The sequence below is a fragment of the Mauremys mutica genome, chromosome 8 (genome assembly GCF_020497125.1).
Source record: "Mauremys mutica isolate MM-2020 ecotype Southern chromosome 8, ASM2049712v1, whole genome shotgun sequence".
In the NCBI taxonomy this organism is placed as follows: Eukaryota; Metazoa; Chordata; order Testudines; family Geoemydidae; genus Mauremys; species Mauremys mutica.
In genome coordinates this window covers 63,968,882-63,977,453 of record NC_059079.1, presented here as the reverse complement: position 1 = coordinate 63,977,453, position 8,572 = coordinate 63,968,882, and positions in this window count along the sequence as shown.

Sequence of the window (8,572 nt, the reverse complement as noted above, 5' to 3'; positions counted from 1 at the left end):
GCCCTTAAGTATATAAGCAAACCTTCACCCCAGCATCTTAGGTGGAAGACAGAATCAGGCTTAGTTTATTTCTTCCCACCTGAGTCCACCACTCCCTTCCAGTCAGGCCCTTTACCAGCAGGATTCTTTTGATTTGGGCCTCTTCCCTAGAGATAGGCATCTTGCTGCCACCTGGAGAGAGTCCTTCCTCAGAGCCAGGTGTCCATGGAGGTCTGTCAGCTGCAGCTCTTCTCCAGGGCAATATGTAGTTCCCAGCAGGCAGGGCTTCCAGCCACTACCTGGGAAGCCCCTTTTCTGGGACCAGGCCTTTCTGGAGACCTGACAGCTCTAGCTCTTCCCTTAGGAAACTCCACTTCCTAAGGACCACACCTTCTAGGCCCCTTGCTCTGGTGAGCTCTCCTCAGGAGCTTCCTGTCTCAAGGAAAGCCCCAGCTGAGTCCAGGTAACCCTTCTTCATTATCTAACTAGCTACCAATTGGCTTCTTATGTAGTTATTATTTCAAGGTGGGTGTAGGTTGGCTTGTTCTCTCTTTATAGGAGCCTGTCACATGAACAGGCTGAGTGCTGCCCCTTAATGGGCCAGCCCCTGGTGACAGCACCACAGTACCTTTATAAATCTGGCCCTACCTTCATATCTAGCTACCAAAACACCGGAACACCACAACAGTCTCAAAATTTCAATGTGAAAAGTTTCAAATATAGGGAGAGAAAAGAAAACATTTCCAGCAGTCTTTTTGCATATTTCTGCTAGTATTTCTTCCACCAGCTCTACTAAATAATCTATTTTGCAGAGGTTCTGAGCACCTGCTCTTCCTAATGAAATCTAAATTTAATGTATCCCAAGTTTAAAATGGTTGGCATGAACTTGCGTGCCTCAGTTTCCCCACTCAAAATGGCAATAATTACCACTTGTGAAATGCTTCAAGATCTGTGGCTGAAAAGTACTCTACAAGTGCTAAGGGTTATTGTTTATTATTATTATTATTAGGGTAGTATGAGCTTTTTGGTCCAAGGGCCTTAGAGCACCCACTTGACATCAGTTTAAAGACACAGTATTGCCCTGCAAGTTGAAATATAATATGGCGTTTATCTGAGAGCAATAACAGAATTACCTCCCCTTCAAATCAAAGGTGATCTGTTTTCCTTCTTGGACATCACTGATACCAGTCAGCTCTGTATTCTTGGGGAACCCAGGTGCAGCCTGACTCATAAAAGACACCCCCCCAGCCTCTGCTTAAACCAAAACTTGCAGAGAGTAGTGAAGGGCATTGGGAGACACACCTAGACCCCCTCCTGACAAGGGTGACAAGATTAAGACATCTTCATTAGCATGAAGAACAGAGACAACTCCCCTAGCCTCATCTGCATGAAAGATGGGACAGGGAGACATCTCAATTTGCATATGGAATGGAGAACAGAACCGTACTGAACTCTGGGACCAGAAAAAGCAGGAAGTACTGCATCATGGGAATCTCTGCTCCAGATGCTAATGAACACTCTGCACATACCCAGCTCAGCAATTATCAGACCAATTCTAGTAATGAATCCTTGATTGATATCCAAAATACTGAAGCTGCCTAGTTGCATTGTGAGCTCCCTGGAAGAAAACACCACCCATAGCCAAGAGTGATCAGCTCCTATTGTCTAGCCTAAGGAAAACCCTTGAGTCATCAGCTTACCTATAAACAAATCTAGTGTTCTCCGTTGAACCACTGTATTTTCTCTACAAAAATCCCTACTCACTCTCCAGTCAGTGTTCTGATACTTGGATCCAAACTATGCATCAGTTCCACTGGGACTCCATATTCTCCTGAATGATTGTGCTGGGGACTCTGTCTCCTGCCCTCTGGACCCTGAGCTACCACCAGGGAACCCCGACCAGTTCAAGCTTCAGAGAGCGGTGAGATCCCCTTTTTTCTCTTTCTCTCTCTCTCTGTTTTCCTTTCTACCTTAGGTATTAACCTCTAATAATGTATGTTAGGAGGTTTAGCCCTCCTTGTGTAGTTATCACTATTATTCAATAAATAACTTTTACGGTTAAGTTGGTTGCTTCTTTCTCTTGCTGAACTTTACTCTTTTGTGTTTTTAGCTTCCCCCATTCACTCTACAGCAACACTTCTTTTACCTAAGCTAAAAATCCCTGCAGAGCCCAAAATACTGTGGGGTTTGCTCATCAAGTAGGTTACGGCGGGTGGGGGTGGGGAAGCCAGTACAAATTACTGAGGCCCGGGGCCCAACTTCCCTGGCTTTGGCCCTGTTTAGCTGGTCCGCCCTTGCTGGAAGGCCCAAAAAAAAATTTTCACCGGGGCCCGAACCCGCTCTTGGCAGCCCTGGTTACTGCCAGTACAATTGTGATGTGAGTGGAGATAGGGACGTGCTGAATCTGGGATGCATAAGGGTAACAGCTTGAAAGTACTGCTTGACCCAGTCCATGGAGCCCAGGGGCATATAAGGAGAGGCAGCTTGAAAGTGCTGCTTCATCTAGCCCAGTGAGTCCAGAGACATATAAGGGGTCAGCTTGACAGTGCTGATTGACCTGGTCCACTCAGACTTGCTCTGTTAATGTATGTGTGGGTGTGGGTGTGTTCATCCGATTCTGGGGTTGGAGAAACCCAGCCCTAGGGAACCTAGGTTCTGCAGGATAGCTCCACTGGGAGGGGACTTGCAGAAGGGAGAAGTAGAGCTCCATATGAAAACACAAGTGACACAAGCAGTACATTGATAGAATTACAGAACCCCCACCCCCCAAAGAGTAACTCGAATAAATGAGCATACCCCAAAGTAACGGGCAAATCTGGTAACATCACCGCATTCCAGTGAAGAACAAATCAGTGCTCGCAAACAGAGAAGGTATTTCCTTGGCATTGTTGCAGAAGTATCAAAGAGAGACAGCAGAAATGGGAAGTAACATAACTGGTTTTAATCACATATAACAGTCAAGTTCATCTGGACAGGCCTATTGTCTGACATATCAGATAAAATGCTCCAAGAAAGCTGGATTAAGGAAGTGGAAAAGTGGAGATGGTGACATACAAGCATTCAGGATAAGCTACAAAGCCTCTCCCTAATGGGATTCCTATTACTATTACTACATTGCCCCTATTAGTGTAATAGCCAAGGACCAAGGCATTAATTTCCAATGAGAATTTGGCATTCAAATCTCTTAGGTGGCTTTGACACCTGTATGATAACACAGTATTTCTGGGTGGCATTCACAACTATTACTGCTACAATGATTGTAAATAGAGTTGGTCAATTATTTTCCAACCGAACAGTTTTCTGTTGGTAAATGCTGATTTGAGTAAATGGCAACATTTTGTCAAAATTTACAGCAGGAAATTATGATTTTATCCTTCCAACTATATAATATAAGTCAACTATTTTATATTATTAGAACAAATATAATAGTCAATTATTTTATAGTATAATATAGTATAAAACAGTTGCATAATTATATTGTGTTATATTAATATAAAAGTTTAAATGATAAAATCATAATGAAACATTTTGCTACAGTCCTATCAAGGCTTCCAAAACAAAATATTTCAGAATGTTTTTTCACAGTGAATTTTGAAATTTCAGACTTTTCATTTTGAATAGGGATGCAAGGGAATTTCAAAATGTCAGATCTTCCTGCAGGCCCGAAATGCTGAGTTTTGACCAGCTCTGGTTGTAATTGTTCTCTGGGACTGTGCAGCTGGGTTGTTTTTGGAACAGTCATAACAATTGTAACTGTTGTTTTATTGTTTTAGTTGTATTACAGAAGTGCCTAGAGACCCACTGTACTAGACACTCTACAGACGTATAATAAAAAGACAGTCCACTCCTTGTCTCTGAAGAACGTACAGTCTTAACATATGGGACAAAGCAAGTGGAGATAAACAAACTAAAAAAGAGTGTCATATTTGATATAATAAGCAGCAATCACAGTGCACTTAATACCTAGTCATTGCTAAATGCTTTAGAGGTGAATTTTAAGGCATTTTGACTCTGATTAGTTGAGAAGTGGTTTGTTGGCTGCTAGAGCTGGTCAGATGATTAGTTGATTGCGTCTTTAATTGCTTGTGGGGTGCATTTTTGAGTTAGTGAATGAAGGCTGCTTGCAAGGTGCTGAGAGCTCTGGCCCCAATCCAGTAAACACTTTTAAGCATGTGAGGAAGTTGCAGCACATGAGCAGTCCTATTGAAATCAAGGGGACTGTGAAGGCGCGTGGTAGTCCTCCCACGTTCAGGAAGCTGCAGGATCAGTGCCTTAGCTGGTTGCTAGATGATGGACTACTTTAGATAATGACTAGGTTCAAAGAAATGTTCTCACAATGTATAATTGGACAGTGGAACTCACTGTCACAGGACATCATTCATGCCAAGAACTTAACAAGATTCTAAGAAGGACTGGACAATTAATGGATAACAACAGGGCCGGGTTTAGGCCGATTCCCCCGAATCAGGCCCCGCAACTAAGAGGGCCCCGCGCCCTAAAGAAGAGCGCCTAACTTTTTAATTTTTACTCACCCAGTGGCAGTCTGGGTCTTCGGCAGCATTTCAGCGGCAGGTCCTTCAGTGCCGCAATAGACCTGGAGCGAGCGAAGGACCCGCCGCCAAAGTGCCACCGAAGACCCGGACCGCTGCCGGGTATTCGAATCAGGCCCCACACTTCCTAAAGCCGGCCCTGGATAACAAGAAGATCCAGAGTTAAAACAGTTAATGCTAACAAGAAAATTAAAGGGGTTATAAAACCTAATGCTTCAGAGTTTAAAACAATGCCTAACTATTAAGGATTAGGATGATCTTCATGAGCTTGCAAGTATTTTAAAACACCTTTTTACAGTTTAGCTTTTCTCTTTGTTTCTTTACCATTTTTAGAGGGGGCGCTACTTACCAGTCACTGGTATAGGGGTTCTGGGCCATCTACCAAATCCCATTGTTTACCTCCCTAGGGAAAGTGATCCTTGGGGAGGTCCTAGGGGTTTGGGTCAAGCCCATGTCCAGATATTCATGTGGGCAACCATATCGGGGTGTTTTTAGTTACCATTTAGATGTACAAACATCTATTGCTTTCTTTAACAAGTCTCTTTGCACACATCTTTGTTTTTACATTTTAGATTTTTTTCATGCTTTTAGTTCTTTCTTTATCGTTTTTAGGGGTGGGGCTATGTACTGGGGACTGAGTTACAGGTTCTGGGCCAAACAACAAATTCTATTTGTTTGCCTCCCTAAGGTGGGCCTTCCCATTAGGAGTCAGAGGCTGGAAGGACCAGATCCCAGAAGGACAGGGTTGAGGTCATAACAGCACATCCAGTGACATCGTCACTTCCATGTCATCGTCATTTCTGGTGACATCACTTCTGGTGAAGTCATCCTTACCTTCTCTCTAGATCAATCTATTATCCCTCACTTGCATTTTGACATTTACTAGAGGCAAGATACTACTCACAACAGTTAATGTAAAACTAGAAGGTGCTTAATGTACAATGAGGAGGGCAGTATGGGAACCTAAAGGGAATAGAGTAGGGTTAATTATTTATTTATTGAGCACTGGCCATGTGCTGAGCATGTCTAGTATGTGGTGCCATTTTAGTCAGATCTGGGCTTTTTATTATTTCTTACTGGTAATCTTTCTGATACTAGTTTCAGTCCTTAATTTGTAATGAAAGAGGTGCGGGGGATCAAGCAATTTTTTTCCATTCATAAGTGAGGCAGCAAGCCCAGAGGTGCCAGGGTTATGAACTGCCAAGCCTAGAGCCCTGATAAACCCCAGCACAAATTAAGCATTGACTAGATTATTGCTTTTTATTTCCATTGAAAATACAAAGAACAGCCATTTTCACCCACTGGTCTCACAAGTTACTTTAACAACTTCTGAGCTTCCTCAGTCCAGGGGGAAAATCAGGTATATAGGGTAATGTTTTATTTTGAAAGGGTTTTATTTTTGTTTGGGGGTTTTAATAATTAGAGGTGATGATCATTTAAACATTTGCCAGGAATATGCACTTGAATAAAAAAAACTGAATTTGTCTCAGCTTCATACATACCGCTTTTGTGTTTGCTTTCCGTTTGTATTCTAGCAAAGGAATATACTGGCAGGACTGGTTCAAAAATGTCATTAGAGAATATTAACAGAAAGCAAATTTAGATGTCATATATGTGAATATTTGCCTAGGACACTTCATTCTAAGCTTCATACTCATTCAGTCAAGAAATAGAAGGAATATCATGTGATACTGTACACAAATATCCATTCCAAACTAATCCACACCCATTTCAGATTTTGAATTTCCAATATCAAGTCAAGTCCCCACCAACACCAAAGAATTATCCACGTAAGTTCTGTAGCAAATTCTTTTTAATAATGAATAAAACTGAGGAAACTTAAGCTTTTTTTGTGGCTGGTTCTCAAGCAGGAAAAGAGGCTAAACCTGTCTAATGAATTATTCACAAGGAATTCCTTGTTCAGCATGGACCTGAGTAGAGATGCTTTTTCTGAATTTGTGTCTAAGGCTTGCTCCTGGATAAAATTCTCCTTGACTTCAATGGAGCAGTATCTAGCCCTAAATGAGCATCAAGCAAACAGGATTCGAAGTCCCAGTGAAGCCAATGACACCACTAGATGAATGTTTTAGAACTTAAGTAATACAGGAGTCGAGAAAGAGTAACAAAACTGAGTGCTTAACTGAGTCTGTGAATCAGCCTTTGAACACGAAAGGCAATTGATCTTGCATAGAGGGTTATCCAAGCAAGGTCTGCTGCAATTTTAAATTAAGGTACTATTCATTATTATTATTGGTGTGATAGAGCCAAGAGACCCCTGCCTTTTGTGCTAGGTGTTGTGCAAACCTCTGACAGAGATGTTCTCTGTCCTAAAATCATTAAGATTTTTAGGTGCCCTAGAGAGTGGCACACATTAGCTGACTACTTTAATTAAAATACACCTTAGAAAAGAAGGAAGCTGAAATGTTATTGAATCTCTGCTCTTGTGTTTCACTATGGCACCAGAGAATCCTTGATATTTTACTGTGGAAGCAAAACAACCATGACACATGAATCACGAAATCTGCCCTTTTCTATGACATTAAGATTTGGTCATTTCAATTAACTGGGAAAATACATCTCTATGAAGATCTGGAAGTGGGTGTGTTTGTGTGTGTATTCTGGAAATTCAGAGAAAAATCAAGTACAAAACACAATACATTTTTACCAAAAAGAAATGTATTTCACAGATAATGATGTCTGTCTTTATGTTAGTATATAGGTCTGTTTCTTAGCCTGGGATAGAGTCAGGGGTGGCTCTAGCCATTTCGCCGCCCCAAGCATGGTGGCACGCCGCGGGGGGCACTCTGCCGGTCACCAGTCCCACAGCTCCGGTGGACCTCCCGCAGGCGTGCCTGCGGATCCTCCACCGAAGCCGCGGGACCAGCGGACCCTCCACAGGCACGCCTGTGAGAGGTCCACCGGAGCCACCTGCCGCACTCCCGGCAACCGGCAGAGCGCCTCCCACAGCATACCGCCCCAAGCACGTGCTTGGCGTGCTGGGGCCTGGAGCCACCCCTGGATAGAGTTTTTGGGTTTGACTTTTTGATACTCCTATACTAATACGTGTAACCAAAGGACAAAGACTGTGTATGTTGCTTCTGCCTAGTGAGATGGATTTGTTAGTACAATGGGAACAGATAAAGCAGTTAAAGTGTTACTCGAGTGCACACTTTAAGACTGCTTCAACCTGTATCTCAAGGCAAAGTCAAGCAACCAGTTGGGAGGTGCAAAGGGGCTTGGGGGGAGAGGTATAAAACACTAAAAGACCGAAGAAATGCCCGTCTCTGACTGCAGCACAACCTCACTTCTTACCCCTCCCATGGAGTACAAAAGGGGTGGGATGAAGACCCCAGACCCAAAATGGAACATGACCGTAAGTTGTAAGGGGTGGGGATTGTAGGCGTGCATTGCAGGTATATTTGGGCCTGCTAAGAAGGAAGACGTGGGAATAGGGAAAATGGGGAATGGGAAATGAGAAGGAAGGGGGAATAGGGACATAGGCAAGGCTCTGCAGCATCAGAGCTGGACCTCAACCAAGAAATGTGGACCTTGATGAAAAATAATTGACCACCCTTGCTGCACTGTGACACCATGCAATAGCTTAGGGTGACATTTAACTGTTTTCTTTTTTACTTCTACAAAATGGCTCTCCCACAGTTGCAGAAATACCACACTATTCAGACACGTGCTGCACAGACACGTAGTGCATTGGGGATTCCAGCAGAGTGTCTATCCCTGGGATTTGCACTCATTATTAAGGCTCTTTTCAATATTCCTCTTTTATTAACAACTAATGTTATTGCCACTTGACTGGTGCGCCCTCTCCCACTTTCAGGGCTCACGTGAAGCACATAGAAAGGCTACATACCTTACAGAAACTGGAGTTCTTTGATATGCATGGTCCCTATGGGTATTCCACTACCCGCCCTCCTTCCTCTCTGCTTCACATCCTCTGAAGGATCCCAAGAACCACAGTAGGGTCTGTGAATGGGATCATAAGGGTAAGGAGGTGGTGCCAAGGGGGAGGGTAACATTGGTCCCCA